The sequence below is a fragment of the Pseudophryne corroboree genome, unplaced genomic scaffold, assembly GCF_028390025.1.
Source record: "Pseudophryne corroboree isolate aPseCor3 unplaced genomic scaffold, aPseCor3.hap2 scaffold_191, whole genome shotgun sequence".
NCBI classification, from domain to species: Eukaryota; Metazoa; Chordata; class Amphibia; order Anura; family Myobatrachidae; genus Pseudophryne; species Pseudophryne corroboree.
The window spans coordinates 766,064-775,231 of record NW_026968548.1 but is presented as its reverse complement, the minus strand read 5'-3'; the positions used below and the strand labels follow the sequence as shown (position 1 = coordinate 775,231).

At 49.4% G+C, this 9,168-nt stretch overlaps 14 non-coding genes and 1 pseudogene across 14 annotated transcripts; all 15 read right to left on the bottom strand.

Annotated features, from left to right (window-relative positions):
- Positions 1–767: 767 nt before the first annotated feature.
- On the bottom strand, positions 768–931 carry LOC135003935 (U1 spliceosomal RNA). The gene has a single exon (XR_010204813.1). It is a non-coding gene; the product is annotated as a U1 spliceosomal RNA (small nuclear RNA).
- Positions 932–1,605: 674 nt separating this feature from the next.
- LOC135004033 (U1 spliceosomal RNA) lies at positions 1,606–1,768 on the bottom strand. The gene has a single exon (XR_010204904.1). It is a non-coding gene; the product is annotated as a U1 spliceosomal RNA (small nuclear RNA).
- Positions 1,769–1,920: 152 nt separating this feature from the next.
- Positions 1,921–2,084, bottom strand: LOC135003952 (U1 spliceosomal RNA). The gene has a single exon (XR_010204831.1). It is a non-coding gene; the product is annotated as a U1 spliceosomal RNA (small nuclear RNA).
- Positions 2,085–2,779: 695 nt separating this feature from the next.
- Positions 2,780–2,921, bottom strand: LOC135004099 (U1 spliceosomal RNA; annotated as a pseudogene).
- Positions 2,922–3,073: 152 nt separating this feature from the next.
- LOC135004141 (U1 spliceosomal RNA) lies at positions 3,074–3,237 on the bottom strand. Its single transcript, XR_010204990.1, has one exon. It is a non-coding gene; the product is annotated as a U1 spliceosomal RNA (small nuclear RNA).
- A 671-nt stretch (positions 3,238–3,908) lies between these two features.
- LOC135004104 (U1 spliceosomal RNA) lies at positions 3,909–4,072 on the bottom strand. Its single transcript, XR_010204960.1, has one exon. It is a non-coding gene; the product is annotated as a U1 spliceosomal RNA (small nuclear RNA).
- Positions 4,073–4,224: 152 nt separating this feature from the next.
- LOC135003850 (U1 spliceosomal RNA) lies at positions 4,225–4,388 on the bottom strand. The gene has a single exon (XR_010204731.1). It is a non-coding gene; the product is annotated as a U1 spliceosomal RNA (small nuclear RNA).
- A 671-nt stretch (positions 4,389–5,059) lies between these two features.
- On the bottom strand, positions 5,060–5,222 carry LOC135004069 (U1 spliceosomal RNA). The gene has a single exon (XR_010204938.1). It is a non-coding gene; the product is annotated as a U1 spliceosomal RNA (small nuclear RNA).
- A 153-nt stretch (positions 5,223–5,375) lies between these two features.
- Positions 5,376–5,539, bottom strand: LOC135003948 (U1 spliceosomal RNA). Its single transcript, XR_010204827.1, has one exon. It is a non-coding gene; the product is annotated as a U1 spliceosomal RNA (small nuclear RNA).
- A 672-nt stretch (positions 5,540–6,211) lies between these two features.
- On the bottom strand, positions 6,212–6,374 carry LOC135004122 (U1 spliceosomal RNA). Its single transcript, XR_010204976.1, has one exon. It is a non-coding gene; the product is annotated as a U1 spliceosomal RNA (small nuclear RNA).
- A 152-nt stretch (positions 6,375–6,526) lies between these two features.
- Positions 6,527–6,690, bottom strand: LOC135003841 (U1 spliceosomal RNA). The gene has a single exon (XR_010204723.1). It is a non-coding gene; the product is annotated as a U1 spliceosomal RNA (small nuclear RNA).
- Positions 6,691–7,361: 671 nt separating this feature from the next.
- Positions 7,362–7,524, bottom strand: LOC135004088 (U1 spliceosomal RNA). The gene has a single exon (XR_010204957.1). It is a non-coding gene; the product is annotated as a U1 spliceosomal RNA (small nuclear RNA).
- A 152-nt stretch (positions 7,525–7,676) lies between these two features.
- On the bottom strand, positions 7,677–7,840 carry LOC135003852 (U1 spliceosomal RNA). Its single transcript, XR_010204733.1, has one exon. It is a non-coding gene; the product is annotated as a U1 spliceosomal RNA (small nuclear RNA).
- A 615-nt stretch (positions 7,841–8,455) lies between these two features.
- Positions 8,456–8,618, bottom strand: LOC135004068 (U1 spliceosomal RNA). The gene has a single exon (XR_010204937.1). It is a non-coding gene; the product is annotated as a U1 spliceosomal RNA (small nuclear RNA).
- A 152-nt stretch (positions 8,619–8,770) lies between these two features.
- On the bottom strand, positions 8,771–8,934 carry LOC135003947 (U1 spliceosomal RNA). The gene has a single exon (XR_010204826.1). It is a non-coding gene; the product is annotated as a U1 spliceosomal RNA (small nuclear RNA).
- Between the last annotated feature and the right edge of the window lie 234 nt (positions 8,935–9,168).

Here is a 9,168-nt window from a genome sequence, read left to right as displayed (position 1 = left end):
GAAAATTCAGGGCTATGTCGTGTAGATGATGGCCTAACAGGAGGCTTTAAAATTTTCTTTCTAGTGACCTTCGTTTGGGAGAAAAATGCAAAGGTACAAGACAGCTTTTCCTTGCCAATATCTCTCTTTTGCAAAGAGCTGCGCATTGGAAAATTCAGGGCTATGTCGTGTAGATGATGGCCTAACAGGAGGCTTTAAAATTTTCGTTCTAGTGCCCTTCGTTTGGGAGAAAAATGCAATGGTACAAGACAGCTTTTCCTTGCCAATATCTCTCTTTTGCAAAGAGCTGCGCATTGGAAAATTCAGGGCTATGTCGTGTAGATGATGGCCTAACAGGAGGCTTTAAAATTTTCTTTCTAGTGACCTTCGTTTGGGAGAAAAATGCAAAGGTACAAGACAGCTTTTCCTTGCCAATATCTCTCTTTTGCAAAGAGCTGCGCATTGGAAAATTCAGGGCTATGTCGTGTAGATGATGGCCTAACAGGAGGCTTTAAAATTTTCTTTCTAGTGCCCTTCGTTTGGGAGAAAAATGCAATGGTACAAGACAGCTTTTCCTTGCCAATATCTCTCTTTTGCAAAGAGCTGCGCATTGGAAAATTCAGGGCTATGTCGTGTAGATGAGGCTAGAGCTGGGGAGGGTCTCTGCTCGGGCACCCCCCTGTCAAGTGAAGGAGATCCAACTGAGGCAGCACAAGGGAACTCTCGAAAGAAGAACAAGGCTAGAGGAAGATCTGAAACAAAGAAATCTGACTTTTACCAGAGCTGACCAGAGGAAAACACAAACACAGTCCCCCACTACCACAAATAAAGCAGTCAAGTTTCCCACATTAAGGGAAATCACAGGGGTCAGCATACCCAGAATGCAATGAATGAACCTCACCCTGGGAGAATAATCTTCATGACCATGGTATCTCCTATGCAAAATAAGTATGATTTGGGATAGAGCTGGGGAGGGCCGCTGCTCAGGCATATCTCTGTCAAGTTAAGGAGATTCAACTGAGGCAGCACAAGGGAACTCTCATCTGGGGACAACAACTGCAGGGAGAACACATATTTTCAGATAAACATGGGAGGGCAGAAGGCTGCCTAATACTGAAGCACCCCCAAACAACAAACCAAATGCAACAACTAGTGCAAGCATTCCTGGGGGAAGGCCTGCCGCAGATGGATTTGCATATGGTGATGTCATCCAAGCAGTGGGTCAAAGTTGGCTTCAACCCTCGTCTGCATATGAAAACAGAAAAGGGGCGTGCAGGGCATGGTGGCCTTTTGCGGCGCTTGTCTGACCGCTAGTTTGCATTAAACACCTCCACCCTCCTTCGGTGTGGGGCTCATGTTGGCTATGCCCCAGCCCCTGAAGCATTCAAGCTGATTTCTTGCAGCAGCTGGGCACTGTAACAGCTCCAGAGCTGCTCTGTAAGGCAAGTAAAAGGGTGTGGGCCCTGCAGCACTACCTGTAGTTTGCATTGTGCATTGGAAGGCACAAAGTAAGCAGACGGGAGGAGAAGTCAGGATAGTGCACAAGGGTATAGAAGGGAGCGGCTGAAGAAAAGAGAAGTGGAAACAGACAGCAAACTAGTCTGGAGAGAGACCTGAGACAAAGAGATCTGAATTATACGAGAGCCGACCAGGGGAAACACAAATTATGCAGTCAAGTTTCCCACATTTGGGGAAATCGCAGGAGCAGCACACCCAGAGTACAATGGGTGAGCCTTGCCCTGGGAGAAGCACCTTCATGATCATAGTATCTCACCTGGCAGGTAAGTAGGAGTTGGGCTAGAGCTGGGGAGGGTCGCTGCTCGTGTACCCCCCTGTAAAGTGAAGGAGATCAAACTGAGGCAGCACAAGGGAACTCTCGAAAGAAGAATAAGGCTAAAGGAAAATCTGAGACAAAGAAATCTGACTTTTACCAGAGCTGACCAGAGGAAAGCACAAACACAGTCTCCCACTACCACAAATAATGCAGTCAAGTTTCCCACATTTGGGGAAATCACAGCGGTCAGCATACCCAAAATGCAATGAATGAACCTCACCCTGGGAGAAAAATCTTCATGACCATGGTATCTCCTATGCAAAATAAGTATGATTTGGAATAGGGCTGGGGAGGGCCGCTGCTCATGCACATCTCTGTCAAGTAAAGGAGATTCAACTGAGGCAGCACAAGGGAACTCTCATCTTGGGACAACAACTGCAGGGAGAACATATATTTTCAGATGAACATGGGAGGGCAGAAGGCTGCCTAATACTGAAGCACCCCCAAACAACAAACCAAATGCAACAACTAGTGCAAGCATTCCTGGGGGAAGGCCTGCCACAGATGGATTTGCATATGGTGATGTCATCCAAGCAGTGGGTCAAAGTTGGCTTCAACCCTCGTCTGCATATGAAAATAAAAAAGGGGTGTGCAGGGCATGGCGGCCTTTTGCGGTGCTTGGATGACCCCTAGTTCGCATTAAACACCTCCACCCTCCTTCGGTGTGGGGCTCATGTTGGCTATGCCCCAGCCCCTGAAGCATTCAAGCTGATTTCTTGCAGCAGCTGGGCACTGTAACAGCTCCAGAGCTGCTCTGTAAAGCAAGTAAAAGGGTGTGGGCCCTGCAGCACTACCTGTAGTTTGCATTGTGCGTTGGAAGGCACAAAGTAAGCAGACAGGAGGAGAAGTCAGGAGAGTCCACAAGGGTATAGAAGGGAGGGGCTCAAGAAAAAAGAAGTGGAAACAGACAGCAAACTAGGCTGGAGAGAGACCTGAGACAAAGAGATCTGAATTATATGAGAGCCGACCAGGGGAAACACAAATTATGCAGTCAAGTTTCCCACATTTGGGGAAATCGCAGGGGCAGCACACCCAGAGTGCAATGGGTGAGCCTTGCCCTGGGAGAAGCACCTACATGATCATAGTATCTCACCTGGCAGGTAAGTAGGAGTTGGGCTAGAGCTGGGGAGGGTCGCTGCTCGGGCACCCCCCTGTCAAGTGAAGGAGATCCAACTGAGGCAGCACAAGGGAACTCTCGAAAGAAGAACAAGGCTAGAGGAAGATCTGAGACAAAGAAATCTGACTTTTACCAGAGCTGACCAGAGGAAAGCACAAACACAGTCCCCCACTACCACAAATAATGCAGTTGAGTTTCCCACATTTGGGGAAATCACAGGGGTCAGCATACCCAGAATGCAATGAATGAACCTAACCCTGGGAGAACAATCTTCATGACCATGGTATCTCCTATGCAAAATAAGTATGATTTGGGATAGGGCTGGGGAGGGCCGCTGCTCAGGCACATCTCTGTCAAGTAAAGGAGATTCAACTGAGGCAGCACAAGGGAACTCTCATCTGGGGACAACAACTGCAGGGAGAACACATATTTTCAGATGAACATGGGAGGGCAGAAGGCTGCCTAATACTGAAGCACCCCCAAACAACAAACCAAATGCAACAACTAGTAAAAGCATTCCTGGGAGAAGGTCTGCAGAAGACGGATTTGCATACGGTGATGTCATCCAAGCAGTGGGCCAAAGTTGGCTGGAACCCTCATCTGCATATGAAAAGAGAAAAGGGTTATGCAGGGCATGGCGGCCTTTTGCGGTGCTTGGATGACCCCTAGTTCGCATTAAACACCTCCATTCTCCTTCGGTGTGGGGCTCATGTTGGCTATGCCCCAGCCCCTGAAGTATTCAAGCTGATTTCTTGCAGCAGCTGGGCACTGTAACAGCTCCAGAGCTGCTCTGTAAGGCAAGTAAAAGGGTGTGGGCCCTGCAGCACTACCTGTAGTTCGCATTGTGCGTTGGAAGGCACAAAGTAAGCAGACAGGAGAAGTCAGGAGAGTGCACAAGGGCATAGAAGGCAGGGGCTCAAGAAAATAGAAGTGGAAACAGACAGCAAACTAGGCTGGAGAGAGACCTGAGACAAAGAGATCTGAATTATACGAGTAGCCGACTAGAGGAAACACAAATTATGCAGTCAAGTGTCCCACATTTGGGGAAATCGTAGGAGCAGCACACCCAGAGTGCAATGGGTGAGCCTTGCCCTGGGAGAAGCACCTTCCTGATCATAGTATCTCACCTGGCAGGTAAGTAGGAGTTGGGCTAGAGCTGGGGAGGGTCGCTGCTCGGGCACCCCCCTGTCAAGTGAAGGAGATCCAACTGAGGCAGCACAAGGAAACTCTCGAAAAAAGAACAAGGCTAGAGGAAGATCTGAGACAAAGAAATCTGTATTTTACCAGAGCTGACCAGAGGAAAGCACAAACACAGTCCCCCACTACCACAAATAATGCAGTCGAGTTTCCCACATTTGGGGAAATCACAGGGGTCAGCATACCCAGAATGCAATGAATGAACCTCACCCTGAGAGAACAATCTTCATGACCATGGTATCTCCTATGCAAAATAAGTATGATTTGGGATAGGGCTGGGGAGGGCCGCTGCTCAGGCACATCTCTGTCAAGTAAAGGAGATTCAACTGAGGCAGCACAAGGGAACTCTCATCTGGGGACAACAACTGCAGGGAGAACACATATTTTCAGATGAACATGGGAGGGCAGAAGGCTGCCTAATACTGAAGCACCCCCAAACAACAAACCAAATGTAACAACTAGTAAAAGCATTCCTGGGAGAAGGTCTGCAGAAGACGGATTTGCATACGGTGATGTCATCCAAGCAGTGGGCCAAAGTTGGCTGGAACCCTCATCTGCATATGAAAAGAGAAAAGGGTTATGCAGGGCATGGCGGCCTTTTGCGGTGCTTGGATGACCCCTAGTTCGCATTAAATACCTCCACCCTCCTTCGGTGTGGGGCTCATGTTGGCTATGCCCCAGCCCCTGAAGCATTCAAGCTGATTTCTTGCAGCAGCTGGGCACTGTAACAGCTCCAGAGCTGCTCTGTACGGCAAGTAAAAGGGTGTGGGCCCTGCAGCACTACCTGTAGTTCGCATTGTGCGTTGGAAGGCACAAAGTAAGCAGACGGGAGAAGTCAGGATAGTGCGCAAGGGCATAGAAGGGAGCGGCTCAAGAAAACAGAAGTGGAAACAGACAGCAAACTAGGCTGGAGAGAGACCTGAGACAAAGAGATCTGAATTATACGAGAGCCGACCAGGGGAAACACAAATTATGCAGTCAAGTTTCCCACATTTGGGGAAATCGCAGGAGCAGCACACCCAGAGTGCAATGGGTGAGCCTTGCCCTGGGAGAAGCACCTACGTGATCATAGTATCTCACCTGGCAGGTAAGTAGGAGTTGGGCTAGAGCTGGGGAGGGTCGCTGCTCGGGTACCCCCCCTGTCAAGTGAAGGAGATCCAACTGAGGCAGCACAAGGGAATTCTCGAAAGAAGAACAAGGCTAGAGGAAGATCTGAGACAAAGAAATCTGACTTTTACCAGAGCTGACCAGAGGAAAACACAAACACAGTCCCCCACTACCACAAATAATGCTGTCGAGTTTCCCACATTTGGGGAAATCACAGGGGTCAGCATACCCAGAATGCAATGAATGAACCTCACACTGGGAGAATAATCTTCATGACCATGGTCTCTCCTATGCAAAATAAGTATGATTTGGGATAGGGCTGGGGAGGGCCGCTGCTCAGGCACATCTCTGTCAAGTAAAGGAGATTCAACTGAGGCAGCATAAGGGAACTCTCATCTGGGGACAACAACTGCAGGGAGAACACATATTTTCAGATGAACATGGGAGGGCAGAAGGCTGCCTAATACTGAAGCACCCCCAAACAACAAACCAAATGCAACAACTAGTGCAAGCATTCCTGGGGGAAGGCCTGCAGCAGATGGATTTGCATATGGTGATGTCATCCAAAGCAGTGGGTCAAAGTTTGCTTCAACCCTCGTCTGCATATGAAAAGAGAAAAGGGGCGTGCAGGGCATGGCGGCCTTTTGCGGCGCTTGGATGACCCCTAGTTCGCATTAAACACCTCCACCCTCCTTCGGTGTGGGGCTCATGTTGGCTATGCCCCAGCCCCTGAAGCATTCAAGCTGATTTCTTGCAGTAGCTGGGCACTGTAACTGCTCCAGAGCTGCTCTGTACGGCAAGTAAAAGGGTGTGGGCCCTGCAGCACTACCTGTAGTTTGCATTGTGCATTGGAAGGCACAAAGTAAGCAGACGGGAGAAGTAAGGATAGTGCGCAAGGCCATAGAATGGAGCGGCTTAAGAAAAGAGAAGTGGAAACAGACAGCAAACTAGGCTGGAGAGAGACCTGAGACAAAGAGATCTGAATTATACGAGAGCCGACCAGGGGAAACACAAATTATGCAGTCAAGTTTCCCACATTAGGGGAAATCGCAGGGGCAGCACATCCAGAGTGCAATGGGTGAGCCTTGCCCTGGGAGAAGCACCTTCATGATTATAGTATCTCACCTGGCAGGTAAGTAGAAGTTGGGCTAGAGCTGGGGAGAGTCGCTGCACGGGCACCCCCCTGTCAAGTGAAGGAGATCCAACTGAGGCAGCACAAGGGAACTCTCGAAAGAAGGACAAGGCTAGAGGAAGATCTGAAACAAAGAAATCTGACTTTTACCATAGCTGACCAGAGGAAAGCACAAACACAGTCCCCCACTACCACAAATAATGCAGTTGAGTTTCCCACATTTGGGGAAATCACAGGGGTCAGCATACCCAGAATGCAATGAATGAACCTCACCCTGGGAGAACAATCTTCAAGACCATGGTCTCTCCTATGCAAAATAAGTATGATTTGGGATAGGGCTGGGGAGGGCCGCTGCTCAGGCACATCTCTGTCAAGTAAAGGAGATTCAACTGAGGCAGCACAAGGGAACTCTCATCTGGGGACAACAACTGCAGGGAGAACACATATTTTCAGATGAACATGGGAGGGCAGAAGGCTGCCTAATACTGAAGCACCCCCAAACAACAAACCAAATGCAACAACTAGTGCAAGCATTCCTGGGGGAAGGCCTGCAGCAGATGGATTTGCATATGGTGATGCCATCCAAGCAGTGGGTCAAAGTTGGCTTCAACCCTCGTCTGCATATGAAAAGAGAAAAGGGGCGTGCAGGGCATGGCGGCCTTTTGCGGCGCTTGGATGACCCCTAGTTCGCATTACACACCTCCACCCTCCTTCGGTGTGGGGCTCATGTTGGCTATGCCCCAGCCCCTGAAGCATTCAAGCTGATTTCTTTCAGCAGCTGGGCACTGTAACTGCTCCAGAGCTGCTCTGTAAGGCAAGTAAAAGGGTGTGGGCCCTGCAGCACTACCTGTAGTTTGCATTGTGCGTTGGAAGGCACGAAGTAAGCAGACGGGAGAAGTCAGGATAGTGCGCAAGGGCATAGAAGGGAGCGGCTCAAGAAAAGAGAAGTGGAAACAGACAGCAAACTAGGCTGGAGAGAGACCTGAGACAAAGAGATCTGAATTATACGAGAGATGACCAAGGGAAACACAAATTATGCAGTCAAGTTTCCCACATTTGGGGAAATCGCAGGGGCAGCACAACCAGAGTGCAATGGGTGAGCCTTGCCCTGGGAGAAGCACCTTCATGATCATAGTATCTCACCTGGCAGGTAAGTAGGAGTTGGGCTAGAGCTGGGGAGGGTCGCTGCTCGGGCACCCCCCTCTCAAGTGAAAGAGATCCAACTGAGGCAGCACAAGGGAACTCTCGAAAGAAGAACAAGGCTAGAGGAAGATCTGATATAAAGAAATCTGATTTTTACCAGAGCTGACCAGAGGAAAGCACAAACACAGTCCCCCACTACCACAAATAATGCAGTTGAGTTTCCCACATTTGGGGAAATCACAGGGGTCAGCATACCCAAAATGCAATGAATGAACCTCACCCTCGGAGAACAATCTTCATGACCATGGTATCTCCTATGCAAAATAAGTATGATTTGGGATAGGGCTGGGGAGGGCCGCTGCTCAGGCACATCTCTGTCAAGTAAAGGAGATTCAACTGAGGCAGCACAAGGGAACTCCCATCTGGGGACAACAACTGCAGGGAGAACACATATTTTCAGATGAACATGGGAGGGCAGAAGGCTGCCTAATACTGAAGCACCCGCAAACAACAAACCAAATGCAACAACTAGTACAAGCATTCCTGGGGGAAGTTCTGCAGAAGACGGATTTGCATACGGTGATGTCATCCAAGCAGTGGGCCAAAGTTGGCTGGAACCCTCATCTGCATATGAAAAGAGAAAAGGGGTATGCAGGGCATGGCGGCCTTTTGCGGCGCTTGGATGACCCTTAGTTCGCATTAAACACCCCCACCCTCCTTCGGTGTGGGGCTCATGTTTGCTATGCCCCAGCCCCTGAAGCATTCAAGCTGATTTCTTGCAGCAGCTGGGCACTGTAACAGCTCCAGAGCTGCTCTGTACGGCAAGTAAAAGGGTGTGGGCCCTGCAGCACTACCTGTAGTTTGCATTGTGCATTGGAAGGCACTTAAGAAAAGAGAAGTGGAAACAGACAGCAAACTAGGCTGGAGAGAGACCTGAGACAAAGAGATCTGAATTATACGAGAGCCGACCAGGGGAAACACAAATTATGCAGTCAAGTTTCCCACATTTGGGGAAATCGCAGGAGCAGCACACCCAGAGTGCAATGGGTGAGCCTTGCCCTGGGAGAAGCACCTACGTGATCATAGTATCTCACCTGGCAGGTAAGTAGGAGTTGGGCTAGAGCTGGGGAGGGTCGCTGCTCGGGTACCCCCCTGTCAAGTGAAGGAGATCCAACTGAGGCAGCACAAGGGAATTCTCAAAAGAAGAACAAGGCTAGAGGAAGATCTGAGACAAAGAAATCTGACTTTTACCAGAGCTGACCAGAGGAAAACACAAACACAGTCCCCCACTACCACAAATAATGCTGTCGAGTTTCCCACATTTGGGGAAATCACAGGGGTCAGCATACCCAGAATGCAATGAATGAACCTCACACTGGGAGAATAATCTTCATGACCATGGTCTCTCCTATGCAAAATAAGTATGATTTGGGATAGGGCTGGGGAGGGCCGCTGCTCAGGCACATCTCTTTCAAGTAAAGGAGATTCAACTGAGGCAGCATAAGGGAACTCTCATCTGGGGACAACAACTGCAGGGAGAACACATATTTTCAGATGAACATGGGAGGGCAGAAGGCTGCCTAATACTGAAGCACCCCCAAACAACAAACCAAATGCAACAACTAGTGCAAGCATTCCTGGGGGAAGGCCTGCAGCAGA